This window comes from Paralichthys olivaceus, chromosome 17, assembly GCF_024713975.1.
Source record: "Paralichthys olivaceus isolate ysfri-2021 chromosome 17, ASM2471397v2, whole genome shotgun sequence".
In the NCBI taxonomy this organism is placed as follows: Eukaryota; Metazoa; Chordata; class Actinopteri; order Pleuronectiformes; family Paralichthyidae; genus Paralichthys; species Paralichthys olivaceus.
Window position 1 is genome coordinate 21,169,330 of NC_091109.1, and position 19,588 is coordinate 21,188,917.

The following is a 19,588-nucleotide window of genomic DNA, read 5'->3' on the forward strand; positions in this document are numbered from 1 at the left end:
CCACATTATCTCAGCTACACATTAGAGGCAGTCACAGGTTTGTAGCCCTGTTTGTTGACGTACTGAAGAGGGTGGATACCTGACCGGGTACGCCACCATACAGCAGCTGCAAAGAACCTGTCCTCCTCCTCATCAAGATCCAAGAATCATTCCCTGGGAAATCTATGTACATGTCAAAGAAACGCTGTAGAGAGGATCGTCCATTTACCAGAGGGTCGATGGTTCAATCCCAGGTTCCTCCATTTTTTTTTTTAAGAATCCTGCTGAAAAACAAACCAACAAACTGACGAAATGAGATCATAACCCCTCTTGGCAGATAATAACTAAATCTAAAAAAGGATTCCAGGCACTTGTACCGACAGAAACCCTTCATTTCCTCTTAGCGCCACACTCTGTGACATGTACGCCTCAAAGTGCTGTGCAGAAGGCTGACCACATAATGACATACTTGCTGTGGATGAATGCTCACATCCTCCAAAGAGCAGAACACAGCATCGGTTCTTACGAGGGGAACGTCGCTTTGAGGGGTGACGGTCGAAAAGGAAACGCCATCTGTGCTCTTTTTGAAAACAACCGTCATCTCTCGGTGTGACGACCGTTCCTCATTTCCCCCAGAATGAAATGCACTGTCATGTCCCACATTCTCAATAAAGACGACTTAAAATGAAAATACGGGTAAGTGAACGACAAAATTGTTTTTGCGCATCGGTGGGAAACAGCGACACGTGAAATCTGAAATGCTCGTGGATTAAGGGCTCTGTATCTGTCAAACACTAAAATAGCTTGAGGTGAAGTGAACCGCTAAACCTTCTGATCCTCCTCCCTCCGTCTCCATCTCCCTCTCGAGCCTTATCACATCATCCATTTCCTCACTTGTTTGTTGCTGTGAGTGACACCTCGCACTCAGGCTTATACAATATCTGTCAGATTGCGTTATTAATGCTGATAGAGCGCCGGAGGAATCGTCACGTGAGCAAACCGCCACCGCGGCGGAGGAGGAGGAGGAGTGCGGGAGAGGTCACGAAATGATCAAAGAGCGGTGAGGACACGGATGACAGACGGGGAAGCTTTGCCCCACCCACCCCGGGGAGTTTAAAATACATTGATAAACAGCTTTTTCACGGACGAGTGAATCCTGTTAATTTGTGGCGCTGCTGGAGTAATAACAAGTAGAACACAATAATAAGCTTCCCTTGTGGATTCTCTCTCCCTTGTGTTGAACAATCTTGTAATCGCCGCAAAATAAATCACCTAAAAATCTAATTCCCGCTCATCACGTTATTTGCCTGCTCGCAAAGTTATGGATTCGCTTTAATGAAAGTATCAGCGCTGTCACACGAGACCCGCTGCGTGTCGATTCCCTGCTTTGCCTTGCAGAGTTGAAGAGGATTAAGGCCGGGTTGCCTTCATAGCTATAACCCAATAATATGTATGACAGAGCTGCAGGCAGCTCAGTGTTTACTGCCCGACATCTCACATCTGAGGAGCTCGGAGCAGCAGCAGAGACGGGCCTGATGTTTTTCTCTCAATCACCTCTGCTCCCTCTCACACTAAATCATCACTGATAGCCTCTCTATTAAACAGTGACGTCTGACTCAACGTACAGCACCTCGGCTAACTTATTAAACGAGCCTGTTTACTGATTCAGAGTGTTGTCGGGACAAACAAATGAATAAATCCATGTGATATGACGTCTAAATAATAAAACTTGGGGGAACAAAAGGTTGTGCACATTCAGAACAACAATTAAATCTTGAGACATATCAATTTATCCCAAATATCAATATGTGTATATTATAGGGTGAGGAGTGGGAGGAAACATTCTCCCTCAAACTAAACTGATATCAAAGCTGCTTTTAAAGTATCTATGTTGAACTTGTTGGCAAACAGGTCCCAACATTGGAAATCATTTAGAGTTGTCCTGTCATCTGAGACATGTACAATATTTTTCTTATTGAACGTTTTGTCATATAATGATGAGTCACATGGTAAAGTTGAGGGTTCAAAAAATCCAAAGGATGAAGTAAAGTGCTGAGATGTCGCTGAAGGGAACTGTCACGTGTGAAATGATAATATTGTTTGTTATCAGGATCTGTCCTGTTTTACATCCGATCATCTGAGCAGCTTTAAGATTCAGGGCTGCACATGATCACTGTCAGTTTATGACAGCACTTGTTTCATTGCTGATTTGGTGTCTGTGGTTATTTGGATAGACAGCGACGGCATGCACAAACTGCAGCGGAGAGATTTTTTTTTTTTAGATTTTCCTTCCTGTGACAACAGTGTGATGCTCTGTAATGGATGTGAAAAAAGAAGCAGAGACGTGGAGCTGCACTTTGTTGAATCCTGATTCGTGCCACATGGATACACGGAGCAACAACTGTGACTTTGTCAGCGCTGACTGTAAGTAAATCTGATTCCAGCTTACCTCAGACACCGGCAGCACTTTTGTAAAGACAACGGGAGAAACGGAGAGAACATGACTGGTACTTTGGGGAAAACGCTTCAGTGTGGTAAAACCTTGAAGGCAAATAGTGACTGTCTCAAAACCAGTGTATATATATGTTGTTATATATGAAGCTTTTTGACACTGTTGCCAGGTCGGATTGCATCTAAATATAAGAGAGTAAATTCTAAATAAAACTGCAGAACTTTCAGCGGCTTCAGTTTTGGTTATGAAACAACATAATGTGACACAGAATTCAGCTGAATCTACTTGGCAAAGGTGCATCTCTGTGATTTTAACGACTTAGACGACTCGCACCGGCTCCATTATTCAGTATGCAGATGACATGTAATGACTTTCTCCTCCTGCTAATGACTCGCCCGGGAGCCTATTGATGAAAGTGTATTTGGGTGTAATAGACAGGAGGTGAAGGGGAATATGATGGAAAATTATTTGAATGAACTTGAATCTCACTTTCTGCACCACATGAATAACAAGAACAAAAGATTTTTTTATGGTGAACCTGACATGGTGCTGAATTAGTGGAGCTTGAGGATGCATCACCACAATTACACTATTCACACTTTGGAGGCATAGCTTTAGTACGTAAATATATTGTAGCTCAAATCTTTACAGCGTTGTAGAAAATCATTAGCGTGTGCACCAGCAGGAAGTGGGGGGTTGTTTTCACTGGGTCTGGTACAAAATAACTCAATAATGCCTGGAAGGATTTTGAATATTACTTGGGAGTGTTTCTCCAGATGATTAACTTTCGGAGCTGATCGGTCAAAGGTTTCATGACCTAAAGATTGCAAATACAAAACATTTTCTTTAGGCCTTGTTTGTGTCTAATGTTAAAACATTTTTATATGAAGTCCCCCCCCCCCTCCCCCTCCCATGTCTTCCCTCGTGTCTCCTTCTCTTTCTCATTCTCTCCACACAGAATTATGTTGGGGATCACAGTTGACGGTACGTTTAGTTTTTTTTAGTACGTTTAATTGCTTTTCCCAGTGGAAGGAGTAAAATATGCATGAAAGAAAAAGCCAGAGGCTTCTTTTAATTTAGACGATCTAGTCAATGATCCTGTTGTCACACGCTCCCCTGCATTTATCTCTGTGGAGGCCGTGACCTCTGACTCCAGCTGCATGACGATGCGTTGGACGACCTCCTCACTTTCGTCACCTTCTCCACGTGATGTCACCTTTCCGGGTCACGTCGGCCGGACTATAGGCCGGCAGGCGAGCTGGAAACATGCCAACGTATTGATTTTCTGGCAGTTGTTAGAGCAGTAAGCTGCAGATTATTGTTGCAGGAACACATTCAGCCTCCAGGACGACACACGTCGAACTGTGTGGCCTCTTTGGGTCTTTGTGTTGTTTTTCCTGCAATATTCTTATTGTGATTCACTTTGCTCTTAGTCTCATTATTCATGTCATTCAGAACACATGCAGGAGCTCATGAATGTGTGAGGCAGTGTGTATACAAGTGACCTAATGTTTTTAATGCATTTTAATGAGAGAAAACACAATTTACCGTATATTGTGAATTGTAAATCAAAGTCTTTAACTTTCAGAGCTCCAGATAAATATCTCAAAAGAGAGCTCATGTCACTATTTCAGAGGAGCCAAGTACTTAAGAATAATGCTTCTTCAGTATTATTTGAGATATTGTGATATTACATAAGATTTTTTTTTATTACACGTCCCCTTTTTCTCTAAAATTCAACCGAATACTGAAAATCAACCTGTATTTTTTAACTCAACATTATGAAGATAATTGACTGTAGGTCATTGAGACTTTTTAAGAAAACACTGATTACACATGAAACATATGGACATCTATGCCCTAAAGAGTCCTCACCGTGCTGCACTCCCCCCCTCCCTCCTCCATGTCGCTGCTAATTTGGAGCTTCTGTGTTTCAATGGCTTTATAATGGATTGCAATAAAATCCCTTCTTCACAGGGGTGTTTTGAAAAGGAAAATATCTCTATTGAACTGTACAATGCATCAGAGAAGGGGGGGGTGGGGGTTGGAATCTTAATATTCATCTGAAGTTGCCAGCTAATATCCTGCGGGGGTGTGTTCATCAAATCCCAACTGTTTCTACAGATGCTACACTCTGTATCCCTCTGCCCGTAATCAATATGAGTGCTGGAGTGCGCTGCTTTGTGCTGCTGGGTCATGTTTACTATGCAGTGTATATAGCAGGCGCAGATCTTTAGTTGCTGGCGTAAAGAATTCTCTTTGAACAGCACAGAGGAAGCAGAAACTGATGCTGCTGCTGCCGTTCTGCAGCTCTGCACTGTCCTGCGTTCACATTCAATATGTATGGTCATGTTTCTGGAAGATGTGATAATGCCATGGAGGCAGAAACGCAGGTAACGCTGCAGCTCTTAAGATGTTTTGAAGATAGAAATGCTGCTGCGATCCTTTCCCATGGTTTTTAATGGCTGCATTATAGATTTTAAAACAATTTTGATATTTTGCAATAAGACAGTCAATGTTATACTCGTCTGAGATGAAAATGCAGCTTTCAGTTCCCTTGAGTTTATTCTTTAATGTGATATCTCCTTTCAGTTTCTGTTTCCGGCTTCAGACGTTCACTGTAGTTCAGTGGAAGCCTCTGAAATCACTTATATGGTGGAAAATAACTGTAATTGTGTTCTTATTTTCTGGCCACTATAGGAAGATGAGATCTCTGAGACCTTAAAGAAGTAACTTTTTCTTTTGCATTGTATGTTTCAGACCTGACATTTGAATCTCATCTACTGCTTTTTGTGCATTGACATATTATCTTGTATATTATCTTATTATATTCAAGGACAAGAAAGATTCACATGTCTGGTATAAAGTCAAACTATTCCTACAACCTAATTACAGTACATCACATATTTTAAACGCAAGCTTGACAAAGTTAATTTATAAACCGGTACAACCGTATCTAGTTTAAGTGAAAACGAACTTCTCTGAGCTCCGTGTCACAGAGACAGCTGCAGGAAGTTAACCACACCGTCAAGACTCAGGCCAAAAGGTCACGAACGTCAGCGCTCCTGGAGAAATCATTAGTTTTGTGTAGAAACCATAGCAACCTCACCTCTTGGTTATTTCATGGTCATTTTCTGCTACAGGACAGTTAAAGTCTCGCAGTCTTCCTAAACCCATGTTAGGAGCTCATGAAATATTTATGCGGCAAACAACAGTGTAATTATCATCAAACACAAGAGAACACAATGGCTGCAATCAAGCCACTTCTGTCTCTCCGTCAGTCAACCCAGGGAAAGGTTAAGTTCTCCTCCCACTGCACTCGTTCCTGCTGACCTTTGCAGGGTGATGTCTCAAACCCACAAAAGAAAAAGTTTCTAAAGTCTCCAAATTTCCCGGCACTTATTAAATCACTCAAAATAAAATCGGCCCGAGGCCGTCTAAAAATAAACATTCTCGTTTATAGTGTATGTGTGTGTGTGTGTGTGTGTGTGTGAGGCACTCCAGTGAATCCAGCACAAAGAGGGAGCCCTCAGCGGCTCCATCTGAAAAAAGTGTTGCCTCGATAAGATGATGACACATCCCAACACATTACTGTGACACTGGCGCAGATCCAAGCAGGAGACGAGACTTGAAAGCACAACAAGGCCACTGAAAGCCGTCTTCAGAACTTACACGAGAGTTTTTCTGTTGCTTTTCATGTGTTGATTTGCCACATGAGGTGGCGTGACTCAGCACAGCTGGAAAATGTTTTGCATTTCTACCTCACGTCAGATCGGTTCGCCGGAGACACGAGGTGCGGCTTCTTATGAGGACTGTGGAATGTGCGTAGAATGAACCTGGTTTGCAGGTTGAGTTACAGAGAGGATGCAATGTGCTATTTTTACATTTATTCTCCCACCACGGCCGAGATCAAAGGAAAGACTATAAGACATAAAACTTTATTATTAGTATAACATGACTCACGATATATGTTCTGTGTAATACGTCCTGTCCCTTGTGGCCACCAGCATTATGTCTGTTTACTGTTCCACCCGGAGTTTATTATATCTTCACGAGTGTGTGTCTGTGTGTGTGTTGGGGGGGGGGGGGGGGGTGGTCTGTTGCTATGACCTTGGTTGCTATGGCAACTGCTATCGGGGGAACGGGCCAGCTGGACCCTATCGGTATCTCCGCAGCGATCCAACAGTTAAGTTAAGTTGTTTTTAAGGCCTAATTGCACGTCTTCAAAAGCCTAAAGGTAATTTAAGTCCGAAGATGCATAATTATTTCACATTTACTCCTTATAAACTCTTTTTCTGCAATGAATTTAAAATATATAATTCTCTGAGTGGGAAGTCTTTTTTAATAATGTTCATACAGACATATAGTGTCGTCGTTATTTGCAGCTGCTGAGCTGTTGCACTTGGATCAGTCTGTCGGTGCAGAATCTGTTCCAGTCTGTTGAAGTAGCACAACTCATCGCCGTTAATGTCTTTATTTCTGCAGCAGAATTCCAGTCACGTATCGATTTAATGGGTTGCAGTGTTGAAAACGAAATTTAAATTTTGAATCTAATTAAAGACGACAAAAATTTCAGTTATGAAAGTTTTAAGTCACAAGTCACACATTGATGACTTCACTCACATCGATTTGAGTTCCAGCCCCTGATGCTTCAGAGTGTTGTGTTGAAAGTGTTGTGTTTCCAAATTGCACCAAATTCACCACTGTCCTTTTTTGGTTCCTTATAGTATAGTAAGATTATCTTTATATCATTAATGAACTATGGATGTCATGTTGTATTTTTGCTTTTATCAAACAAAAACAAGCTGCTTCCTGCAGTTTACACCACTGTCCTCCTCAATGTAAGTCTTGTCTTTATCTAAGCTGCACTCTTCGCCTTCCATTAGCAGCTGTGAGGAATCCTGTCGTGTCTCTGAACTGAGACATCTTCTTTTGGTTTTGTTGAGTTCTGAGCTTTTTTCCACTAAGAGACAGTCGTCAGCACAAATACCATGAAGGGGATCTTCACTAACACCAATGGTATTGATGAGTAGTAGTGGGAGCTTAAGGGGCTGTGACCCCCAAACTGGGAGAATGGCTCCATCAGATCCCAGGAACAACATCTGAAGCCTCCGTCCAGAAATGTGCAGGGGGGAGGGGGTGTAGGGAAGTTTTACATTATATAATCTTTCTTTCTTATTTTGTTTTTGTAATATGCATGTGGAGTTTCCATCTCCACACTGTTGTGCCCACACTGCGTCTCATTACCACCACAGCAGTAAATAACAAGACCGGTTAATGCACTGGCTGATGTACCGCAGCTGTTTGGTCCTTAATGCTTGGACGACTGGATGTTTAACGCCCATGCCTGCTTTGCTAGAATACGCGTAAATGAGTCAAGAGAGATTCTAGAGGCACAACAGACTCCCACCACTTCTGGAAAACACTGATCTGGGCAATTTGTGTAACACAGCAGCGTCACCTTCAACGTCTCATCCTCTGCCGTTGAGGCTTGTGGCTGCGCCTCGCTTTAATGGCATCTCCAGCCACTTCCATCACCTCCTGTAGCACCTCGCCTCTTTGTGCCACTGGATCTGTGTGTCAGAATCAAAGCGTATAGCAAAGCCACAAAAGAAAGACGGAATCAGCTTGGATGAGACGGATGAGGCCAGGGAGAGAGAGAGAGACGCGCTATGTGCAGTTTGTTGTGTATAGTTGTGTAGATATAGAGAGAAAGAGCTGGTGACGCTGTGATATGAAAGAAAGAAAGAAAGAAAAGTGAGAAATAAAGCCTGGAGGCAAAATGTAAAATTTCTCCAAGAGCAAACTTTATGTTTTCTAAGAAAACATTTGTATAGAAACAACTTGATTAATTACTTCAGCTCAGCACAAGCAGCTCCCATATGTGACTGTTTAGCTTCCTCTGATGGATTCATCATATCCACTGCAGTTAAACACTTTGGATCTGGAAAGTAAATTATTTATTCCTCCTTGAATAGAAGATAAAATAAGCTCAACTCTGTTTTTATTGTTCAGGGTATCACGGGGTCCTAACACAGACGGAATATAAAGACAAAAAGACCAGGCAGCAGAATGTAATTAATGAACCAAAGGACCAAACGTCTGCGTCTCTGGAGGCTTCTGCTGGGATCTGTGAGGATGGAGGGGGGGGGGGGGGTAAAAAAAATGAGGTGGAGCTCGGTGAAGAAACAAAGAGAAAAGAGTCTCGACACAGAATCTCACCTGTGACTGTTGATTTTGCTTGGAGAGGTACGGCAAAAGGAAACCAAACAACATTTTACCTACTTTAGCCTAAGATACTTAAGTACTTTAGCCCCCCATATTTAGTACTATTAAGTAGTATATAAAGATTTAAAGATGTATGTAAATAACAACCATAATGTACATGTGTTTGTTAATATATCTGTTAAGAGCTCATCTCTGCAAGGCCACTTTATTTTTCTCCATATTGCAAATATCATGATTCAAACTGGATCTGAGCTAAACATCAACGTTTGATATAACTACTGAGCTTATGCCTATGTTTTATTTCCAGAACGATCGGTGCATTATCTCTTTGAAAATTGTATATTCGACCATTGATCCAGATCCGCTCCATGTTTTATGTGCTGGATTCATTTTTGCCAGTTAAACAAACAACATTATGAGTTTTACAGATTTAGCTCCTGCACCGTTTGGACCCGACTGTTTATCCAGATCTGCTCCGAGACTTAAAGTCGTTTTCTTCGGGTTGTGTCCCACTGATTTCATGGAAATCAGTATTTTTGAGTAATTTTATTTATTTCAATTTCCCTTTTCAAGGTCGAGATATCGTATTAATCCCAGAGAGCTTACAGATACCAACGGTTCAGACGATCTGATTCTAAATCTGATTTTTTTCATCCAGAAAAAACTTTAAAAAATCGTTTTTTCTCACATCAATCGTGTTTATCGTCTGAATTCAGATTCATCCCCAGCTGTCATCACAATACAGTAAATACAATAAAGTAGAATAAAGATTGTGTGTTCTCCACCTTATGCTCCTGGTTTCTATGAGAGAATGTAACTGTGCAGCCCTGAATTGAGATTCCTACAAAATCTATACACACACACATATTCATGAATGGTGAAAAATAATGGCAGCCTTCTGCTGGTCATGGTTTGGGGACCTTCCTTACATCTTCACACGTTTGTTAGTTTCCTTCTCTCAGTGAAACTTTAATTGGAAACTGAAATTGCTTTTCAGATTGTTTGAACTCGCATCGACTGACCTAATTAGTTGAATGATTACGCTCAGAGATCCCTGCCTAACTGATGTGACTAATTTGAATGAATATTTCAAACCCATGTCTGCAATTAATGTCATTTACATATGTAATGTGTCTGCCTGATTTCTTAATTATGTCCATATTCCCTGATGCTGCTCCTGACAGGTGTCTTTTAGAGTACAGCAAGAAATAAGGCAGATGTCCTGGTGCATCCACGTTGTGTGAATCCGAATGATGCAGGAACTGAGCTCGAGCTGCAGTACAGAGCGAACACGTGGCTCAAGCATCTACGCCTGACAAATATATTCACTGTCATCCACCGACTCGTCAGACTCTGACAGAAATTGATTTTCTATGCTGTTAGTTCCCTGTGGCAAAGAAAATAAAAACATAAATAAGCTGAAATCATAAAAAACTTTCTTATCTTTTTTTATTTATCTGCTCGTAACAACTTTTTACTGTTGTTGTCATAGATTAGAAAAATTCCTAAAAAGCTCATATGACGTTTGTTTGGCTTCCAAGTAAAACTGTGATTAAATCTGAGTTCAGCTCATTTTGAATTCCAACATGAAGAACATGCAGTTTCACTAAAGATTACATGTTAAGTTGAATTTGGAGCGAGCTGAACAAACCAGTACAGCTAAACACTGAATATTACCCATGATCCCCAGCTTCCTGCTGAATATTGGAGATCAACTTTGCTTTTTAATAACCTCTAAGTCTTTTTTACTAACACACAGTTCAGCTTTACTCTTCAACTTGCTGGAGCTGATTCTGACAATTGAAGCTTCGACTATGAGTCGGTCCCACACTTCTCACAGGACGTTCAAGGAGAGGAGTGGGAATGACAGAGGAAACATTCTTCATATTCAAAGTCACTGAACCATCAAACTCATTCTGAAGCTGCTGTTTTAAGATAAAAAGGTTGCATTGTGTTGCTTTAACCTCACGGGGAATAAATAATTAAGCCAACTCGATAATACAAGACCAGACGTAATGTTTACAGGTACTTCACAAGAAACTGAAGCTTTAGATTTTTCAATAAGAAAGGCAGAATCCAGAATCACGTCTGTGCTCGGCGATGATGCTCATGATGTTTATTGGAGAAAACGGATGGAAACTGAAATAAAGGCTTTGACAGCCGCCGTTGTCTGCAAGAACAAACGACAATGAGCTCTTTGATTTCCTCTGATGTCAAAACCTGAAGGAAAAAAAAAATCAATATGAGGAACGAAGCCTTATTTACACGGTGCCACCTGATAGACTGTGGCTCTCTGCAAGATGTCAACAAGCTATTAATGTTTCAGGAGGCGACTGCTTTTTGAGGCTAAGTGGGGAATTAAATGATGGAGCTTCTATTTTTACCCATGAGCACGCTGGTGAATACCAGCGCATTTTAGCGAGACAGATGTTTTTGTCTTTTTTTCCTAACTCAGATTTAGCTCAGAGGGTCTCTGTAGCCTGAGTGTAATCAGACGGACATTTGCCGTTCTTAATCTCAATCCGGCACTCATGCAATCCTGCACACAATTGGGATTATTTCATATGGGTTGCTCTGACTTTACATCACACGAACCGAGCGATGTCATAAAGCGTAATAAAATAAGTTCCGTGTGTTACTTTCACCTGGTTGAGTCCCGCAGAATGAAACGACCGCATTTAAGTAACCGAGCGAAATGAAAAAAGCCTCAAGTCCGTCCATATGCTGCAGTCAGTTAAGGATTCCCTGTCAGGCTCAATCAGGGTTTGAGTGTGGAGCGGAAAACATTCTCGCCATCACCGACAGTCCTCCCCCCCTGCACTGCCCCCCGAGTGAAGCGTTTGTTGAGGAGGAACATAAAAGGTTTGCTCGGCGGACATGTTTTTGCCCTCGGGGGTACACAAACTCAATCGCTAGCCAGCTAGCTAGCCCTCTCTACTTGAGTGCACCTGTGCTTTCCTAGTGGCAGACGCTGAAAATTGAGGTCGTGATCCTCGTGAGTGTGTGAGTCAAGATGCCTCCGTTTTGAAATATCTCACTTCTCTCTCAGCGTCGGGTCACATCTCTTGAAATATCCATTGAGGTTTCAATGTGTACTGTATATAAACACACATGCACACGCACCTTGCGTTCTTTACCGAGTGCACAAATCCAGACTATATCTTCTTCTTGTGAATCTGCAGCCCCCTTTCTTGCACAATTCACAGTTACGTATATGTTTGTTATGTAAATCCTGTGTTTCAACGCTTTCAAACTTTTCCATCAATTTATAATATATAGTATAAATAGTATAATGTCTAAATATCCATCCATTATCTGTACACAGGTCACCAGTGTATCACAGCATCAACATACAGAGAAATATTGACTGTTTAGTCTCCGGTTAATCTAATCCTGATCCAGAACACCCGGGGAGAACATGCACACCCCCCACAGAAAGACCCCGACCGATCCCAACTTTGAAAAAACTGGATGCAACTGAGCTCAGTACCAAGGCACGTTTATAAATGAGAGATTTTATTTTCCAGATTATTTGCAGTTTTTAAAAATCTGTTTTTCTCTATCGTTATGTTTTATTGTGTAAGATTAATCGGCAAGAATGTATCTTTAATCCGTTTCAAATTAAATCAATACGAGGATATAAATGCAAAGGAGTTTGAATTCTTTCCAGAGCCACTTTAATTTCCCTTATTAAATCTAAGCACTAGCAAGTCTTTAATGTAAGGACACTGGATTTATCAGACTAAAGCGCTTTAAAAACATCGTAAAGCAATTACAAGAGCGGACTGAATCCTGTAAGCGAACAAGGTTTGTTGTCAGGTGGAATCCTGCAAAGAAAGAGAAGCTGGAACTTCACTTGTTTCCTCAAGAGCAGCTGCAGGAAGCGATCGCTGTGTCCAACGTCTTATATTTTACTTTTCTAGAACCTTTGGGTTCATTTTGTACAAAGTGATGTTAAGGCTACTGAACATGAATTTACGTGTTAGGCCCCTCAAGTGCAAATAGAATCAAGACAGTTAGAATTAAAGTAGAGTAGAAATGATGCAGTGGGACAAACATTCTGTGCATCTCCCCTGCAGTCACTGCCTCTTACACTGGTCAGTTTCTGTCTCTTTGCATCTCTCTGTCTTCTTCTTCTTCGTTTATCATCAAGTGGCAACCGACGTCAAGGTGCATTACCGCCATGCACTGTGTGTTTCACAATCCACTTCCTCTTTCTTCTTCCCCATTCACTACTGTATCTCTTATTACCCTTGACATTTGATAGCTTCTCCTTCTTCTTCGTTCGTTCTAGTCGATGATGGAGACCTACTGTGTTTATTGTGTCCCTTCTAGCAAACTAAATGCAGCCTCTGTATCTCTGTAGTCACTTTCTGTCTGTCTCTTTATACATTTTGTCTCTCCCTCCTCTCTCTCCTCTGCTCGGTCCATTGGTGAGCTGCAACTAACATCAAGGTGCATCACCGCCTCTTCTTCCTCCTCTTCATCAAACCACCTCGTCTTTTCTTTTTTTGTCTTTGTGTCTCTTTGTTGTCACTTTGCATCCATCTGCTTCTTTTCCTTACCAGTTTCTGTCTCTTTGTATTTATTTAATAAACTCTCCAACAACAACCATTTACATTCACTTAAAACTGCGTCTCCCAGGAGTCCAGGACAATATCTATGGTTATCGATACACCTGTAAATGTGTCTGTCCCCCTACAGCCCAGTCACTCTGTCTGTGGAGACGATGTGTCCGAGCATCCAGACTGGTCACGAGCAGGTGAGAGACAGCTGAGTCCTGCAGGACGACAGTGAGAACAGCTGATCCCTGCAGAACCCGCCTGGAGCTGACCCAGATGAGGACGCTCCACTGTAATCGCCGTCCCTGAGGTAATGTAGGCGGGACATTATCCGCTTCGCTGCTTCTCTGCAGCATCTGGAGGCGTCGGCCACCTGCTCTGGAAAACCTCACGCTGCTCCTCTGCCTCTTTTTTCTGGGTTTGTTTCTCCACTGGACTCTGTAACCTTCACACTGCCTCTCAGACTGTGTGAGACATCTGCCTGAGGATCACGGGTCAAGTCTGTTTGTCTGAGCCTGCGTCTCCTCATGGAAAACTTTTATTCAGTCAACAGTCACACTCAGAGGCCCATGCACTAACCACCGCCAGGAATTATCAAGCAGCAAATAAAATGATCTCCCCAATTCGATGTTTCCCATGCACGCTGTTCATACACTTAGTATCGTCATGCCCTGGTCACTTCTAAATTTCCAGTCACACTCGCTTTGCATTTTAATGTTAAATTAAATTTGTCTCGTAGGTCACTTTCTGGCAATAATCTCAATTCAAGAAAAATCAGAATTTTAAACTCGACAAATTGACCTGTGAGACCTGCTCTGTTATTTTCCTGTTTTCTCTTCGGTCTCAATTATGTTTTATTGATCCGTTTAGTATTTTACAGTCTTTGTTTGATGACGCTCTGCTTCGTGGTTTGTTGCTTGTTTTTGTTGTTTCATGTCTCAGAGAAGAAGAGGATTTTTCACCCTGATGTACGTGAGAGAAAGAAATTATGTTCTAGTGGATCTATTCCCGAACAACCACAACAATGTTTAGGATACGTGGACGTATGCGTGTGGGGGCGGTGACATCGTTTGCATAAAGGCGGCGTAAATAAAGCTATGCTTGCAAACTAGATCAGGCAGCCAATAGAGTTGCTCTGCTCTAATCATGTGACTTGCCTCACTCTCTTTCATACACACCCTCCCTCTATTCAAGCTGCAAAGATTTCCCATCCGTCCCTTTGCTTGTCAATGTGTCTGCAGGCGTCGTTATCACTTCCTGTCCATTCAGTCCCTCCACTAAACCCAGCATCCACCTGAAGCCACTGACAGACATTAATAATCCCTCGTAATCTTATCGGAGCATTGACGCCAAACTTCTGCTGCTGTGATAAACACTTCTGATGTGAGTTGTGAAACTGAAACGAGCCTTGGTACTGAACGATTAGCACAATGAGGACGAAAGAAGTTTACTTTAAATTCATTTTCATTCATGAATCTGATGCTGCCAAGGATCTGGCGACTGTGGCGATATTTTCTTTTCACAAGTCAGGAAAGAAAGAAAAACTTCACTAATAGCTCTGCCAAGGTCAGAAGCTCTGAAATTGTGATTCATCTCTTTCATTCTCCTGCTTCCTCTCTTTGACATTGTTATGAATCCTTGTGTGAGTTTGTATTACATTCAGAATGTTTCATGGAGCGACATTGTTGCTCCCTGCCAAAACATTTCAGCCACATTTCCATAACTCTACATTTGAATATCAATATATGAGTCTTTCCATTCTTTTCTAAGAAGACACAGAGGCGAGCAGGAAAACTAGCAAGTCATCTTTAGAGCGGCCATTTTTCTGCCTGAGGGTAAAACTTTAACGCCGACTCTCTGCAGATAGATGAGAAACACATGCATTAATGTGTAGAACAGTTAGGTTTGATGAAACAAGCTTTTGTTCTCACACTGAGACGCATCATTTTCTACAAATTACAGTTTAATAAGAGGACGTTGGGAGCAGGGAAGTGACGCTGCTGCAGAAAACAACAAATATATTCACCAGGAGCAGCATCATGAGGTGAATCTACGTATCATCTCAACAACCGATGTTGAATTATTTGACCTCATGATGACTGTGTGCAGCATCCGGAGTGTTAACTATACGCCAACATGTTGACACGCAAACATTTTCTGTGCACAGATGATGTTCAACAGCACTTTTTAGAGCCAACATCATTTTACAAACGTGTCTCGACCTTTTGTGCTCTGCTGAGGAATCTAATGCACAATTTAATGTTTCGATGCATTTTTTTATTTCTTCTAGCTATTTGGAATAAGTAGGACCTGTTGAGTATGAAAGATAAGGATCGTCTTTGAACAGGAAGTAGTTTAATGATGGAAAATATGTGCTCACATCTGTAAAATGTTTGATTTGAAGGAATATTAAACACATTACATGTCTAAATTACCAGAGTTTAACAAATTACAGAACTTTAAAAATGTTGATTTCAATGCCAGTAAGTGGCAAATAATACAACATCTGTCACTGTGGCGGAAAAAACTTGATGATAACGGCCGAGTCAACCCCACTTGTCTTTGGAAGCACAGGAACCATAGTCTCTATGTGTTTTAATCCCTGTTGTAAATAGTGATGATTGTATTTTAATTGTATCTTCATACTGATATGGACAATGTGTCTGAAATAAAACTTATTCTGCTGACTGGAATTTGATGAACAGAAGTTAAAACCTGGAAGCAATCAGGTTTGCTGGATCGATATTTGCACAATGAGGTGAAACTGCATAAACTCGACTTTCCTCCTTCGGTAAACAGTTCTAGTTGATCAGTGTAAAAGTCACACATGGGAACATCTCGGCTGTATCTTCCTCTGCAGGTTTAGGTTTCTGCTTATCAGCATTAACCTTATTTCCTCTAGAAATAGGAAAAAAGTAAATCCTCTGTGAGTTCGCTCCTGAAGGAAAAACTGAAGCGATTTCCTGCTTAATTTATCCTTTTTTTAGACTCTTGATGAAGCAGTGAGTTTATCCTTTACACAAACACATGCAAACACACCAACTCTCGATCTCTGACTTGTTTTCTATATTTACTCAAAGGTCAAATAGATTCATTTTAATTTACGCCACAAATTTCTCTCTGCCGTCATTAGCTTTTAAAAAAGAATGACGCACTTAAGACCAAATGTTAATGAATCGTAACTGAAGCAAAAGTTAGTGTGAGAGTCTAAAAATATGCAGAGGTCTCAGCGTGTCAGTGCAGAAGGCTGAGGCACTATAACTCAAACGGTTCCCATAATAGACAGGAAGTCATTCAGTCTGACTCGATACTTCAGATATGGGTTTAATTGCCCAGAATATGACGTGTTGGATCCGCTCACTTATCAAATGAACAGCTCAGAACAGACAGTAAAGTACTTAACACTTTTCAATAGGATGAGTCAAAGGTAGAAGCTGTTTATCTGTTCCAGGGGGGAGCGGGGGGGGGGGGGGGGGGGGGGGGGACATTTAAAACCCAGAAAAGCTGCTTCTTTAATTACTTAGAATGTGTTTTTCATGAATAAATAGTTCAACAGCCCTCTGTGCAAACACACACATACACATTAAATATAGCCTTTCACTGTTATTCTACATGTGTATTTGTTCTTTTCTTGTTTCATATTTACTATTCTTATGTCAGCATTGTGTATTTATTCTGTAAATAACCCTTTTATTTGCTGTTCTGTATATTTATCTCATTGTTCTGACTTTTATTTCTTATTCAACTACTTCATTTTTGCCGCTGCAGAGTTTCCCAACAGGATTATCACACGATTATTCTTGAATTGTGAATTTCCAAGCGAAGCTGCTCAGGAAAATTAAACATCATCATCATCATGATGTTTAAACATGTTTGACTAAAGCTGGACTGAGGGAAAACCTTTCTGACAGAAGACGCATCTGTGCCTCTTTGTTTCTCTGGGTTAATACCATGATGTGTGCTGAATACAACATCCCAGAGTAAAGACACATCACGTGATAAAATATGTAAAACACAGCATATTAATTATGTTTCCGTATGTCCAGCTCAGTCAGGCTGAAACTGTTGAGGAGCGGATGAACCGAATGCAAACACTGTTGCACACACATTCCGAAGAGCACACACGCAGATGCACGCACCCGATTATTAAGCGCATGTGTACAACTTGTTCTGGTGTGATGTTTTATTCATGGTGGCGGAGGTAAAGCCACACGTGAGCCACCGTGTGTCTCCTGTGCAGGTCTGGCTCAGCCCAGATAACAGGGTCCCTGCCTGGAGGGGAGACAACACCGCGGGACGTAATAGAAGCTATCATAATGCTCAGCAGGAGACATGTCCGCAAGCTCGCACTGTGGCAGAAACACCTCTCGACCCGGGGGCGTGAAGACACGTTGCTGTGTTGTGATTCAGCGACTTGAGGATCGAAAAGAAAGATGTGGAATGTTTGATTAAAATGTGTGATTACGACACAAACGGCTAAAATACAGGAGCTACTGTAAAAGCCTCAGTTCGATTGAATGAAGCAGATTTTTGTGCTTCGTTCTGCAGAAGAGAAACAAAACAGAGGAAGTAGTTGAACTGACTTTTAGAATTAAAGTCATAATCTGTTATTGATGCCTGATTCAGTTTAATTTCTCCCTTTTAGATTTGTATCAGACTGAATATAAAGATAAACAACATGACGGCTATTCGAGTGAAGCCAAAAAGTCTATATCGCCCCCTTGTGGCTGGCTGCATTATTGCTCATAAATCCTGCTTTCTCCATTTTAGCTGATTTGACCAAAGTACAAATAAAATGTCCTCAAATATGATTTCTGACATTTTCGGTATAGCTCTTCGAGTGTTTGAGTTATTTGATGCTATGACACATTATGATTGACAGCTGATTCTGACATGTGATTGGTCGAGCACATACATCGGTGGGACCGCTGCACTATGTCTCCGTCCCTCAAGATGTCAGAGTTTTGTAGAGTTTTATTTTGAAAAGCCAAACTGAATTAAATCATTTAGGTCCTATGGGCAATAACAATAGTTATCACAATATAAACTATAGCAATATAAGAAAAGTTCAACCAATTTCAACCCTAATTGGTAATTGTTCTACCTTCCTTCACCCAGGAGAGAAAACGAGTCTCTAAACTTCAGAAATAATCATTTATCAATATAATTATGGATATTGATATTTGGATTTTTGGATTCATCACTCATTAAATGTAATCAGGGACAAAAAGGGAGAATACAGTGAATAACAGACTCACACCAGTGCTTTGCTTTGTCTCTGTGCGACCGCAGATACAGTACGACCAAACCCCGACTCTTAAGAGACACTTTCACGATTGAGTTCCACGTATTGTTTCTAAATTGTCTTCCAACTTAAGAAACCTTTCAAACCCTCATTGTGGCTCTTCGTCTATACGTCTGCTCTATGGCCTGCGTACATCTCACAGGAGACAGGAGAATCGATGCATAGCAACAGCTTTTCAATACAGGATAAAACGTATCACCTCAACTGTGCTAATTAGTTTTCCTTTTAATAAAAATGTAAGTTTGTAGTTCTATTCCATCTCAGCACATTAAAACTGCTCTGATTCTGATCTTCCATGGCAGCTTGTTTAATGACACCGGGACTTTACAGCCTGTACTCAGACCTAATGGTCCAGACTCAAATATTTTATAGGCCGGAAGTATTACACTGACAAAAAGCTGTGTTCTGTTAAACAGGATACATATGGATCAGAATAAGGGGAAATAATGAGAGATGATGCACAAGCTAAACTTCACTTGAAGCCAATATTAACACCAGGTAACAGAGAAATGATTCAGTCAAGAAAAATATATATCTTGTGGATTTATGTATGTTTTGACTGTGGACTCAGTCTCAGCAATGTAGCAGTGATTCAAAAACAGAAGCTACACACAGCTGTATTATAGCTTATAAGACACAGAAAATGAAAACTACAGTGACTGGTTTCAAGCTACGCCTGCATGTTATCTATTTAGACATGTTTGCATATCCTGCAGTGCACCAATAATCTGAAGTTAAACCTGCTTCACGAAAGGATTAATTCCCTCCTAAATCCTTCCCGAGTCCCGTCAGTAGCTCGATAATCATGTCCTGCATTATCAGATTGAACTGATCCATGAGTATTTATGGAAGCAATGAGGAGGGCACTTAAGTTGAGGAAGAAACTTTGCACATGCGTGACACAAACTGTGGTTATCATCCAGATTCTTCCCACCTACCTTGCTGCTGCAGTTCAAAGAAACACTTCACTGCAGCAGCAAAATAAATAGTTATTTCTGCCCGTGCACGTCGATATATGGATGGAGCCTGGATACTTCATCTGTAGGAGTCATTAAAGTCGTT

General features: G+C 41.2%; 1 protein-coding gene across 5 annotated transcripts in view; it reads right to left on the reverse strand.

Annotated features, from left to right (window-relative positions):
- LOC109639641 (RNA-binding Raly-like protein) overlaps positions 1–19,588 on the reverse strand; it is a 75,783-nt gene that overhangs the window by 54,569 nt on the left and 1,626 nt on the right. The gene's annotated exons all lie outside the window — the stretch shown is intronic.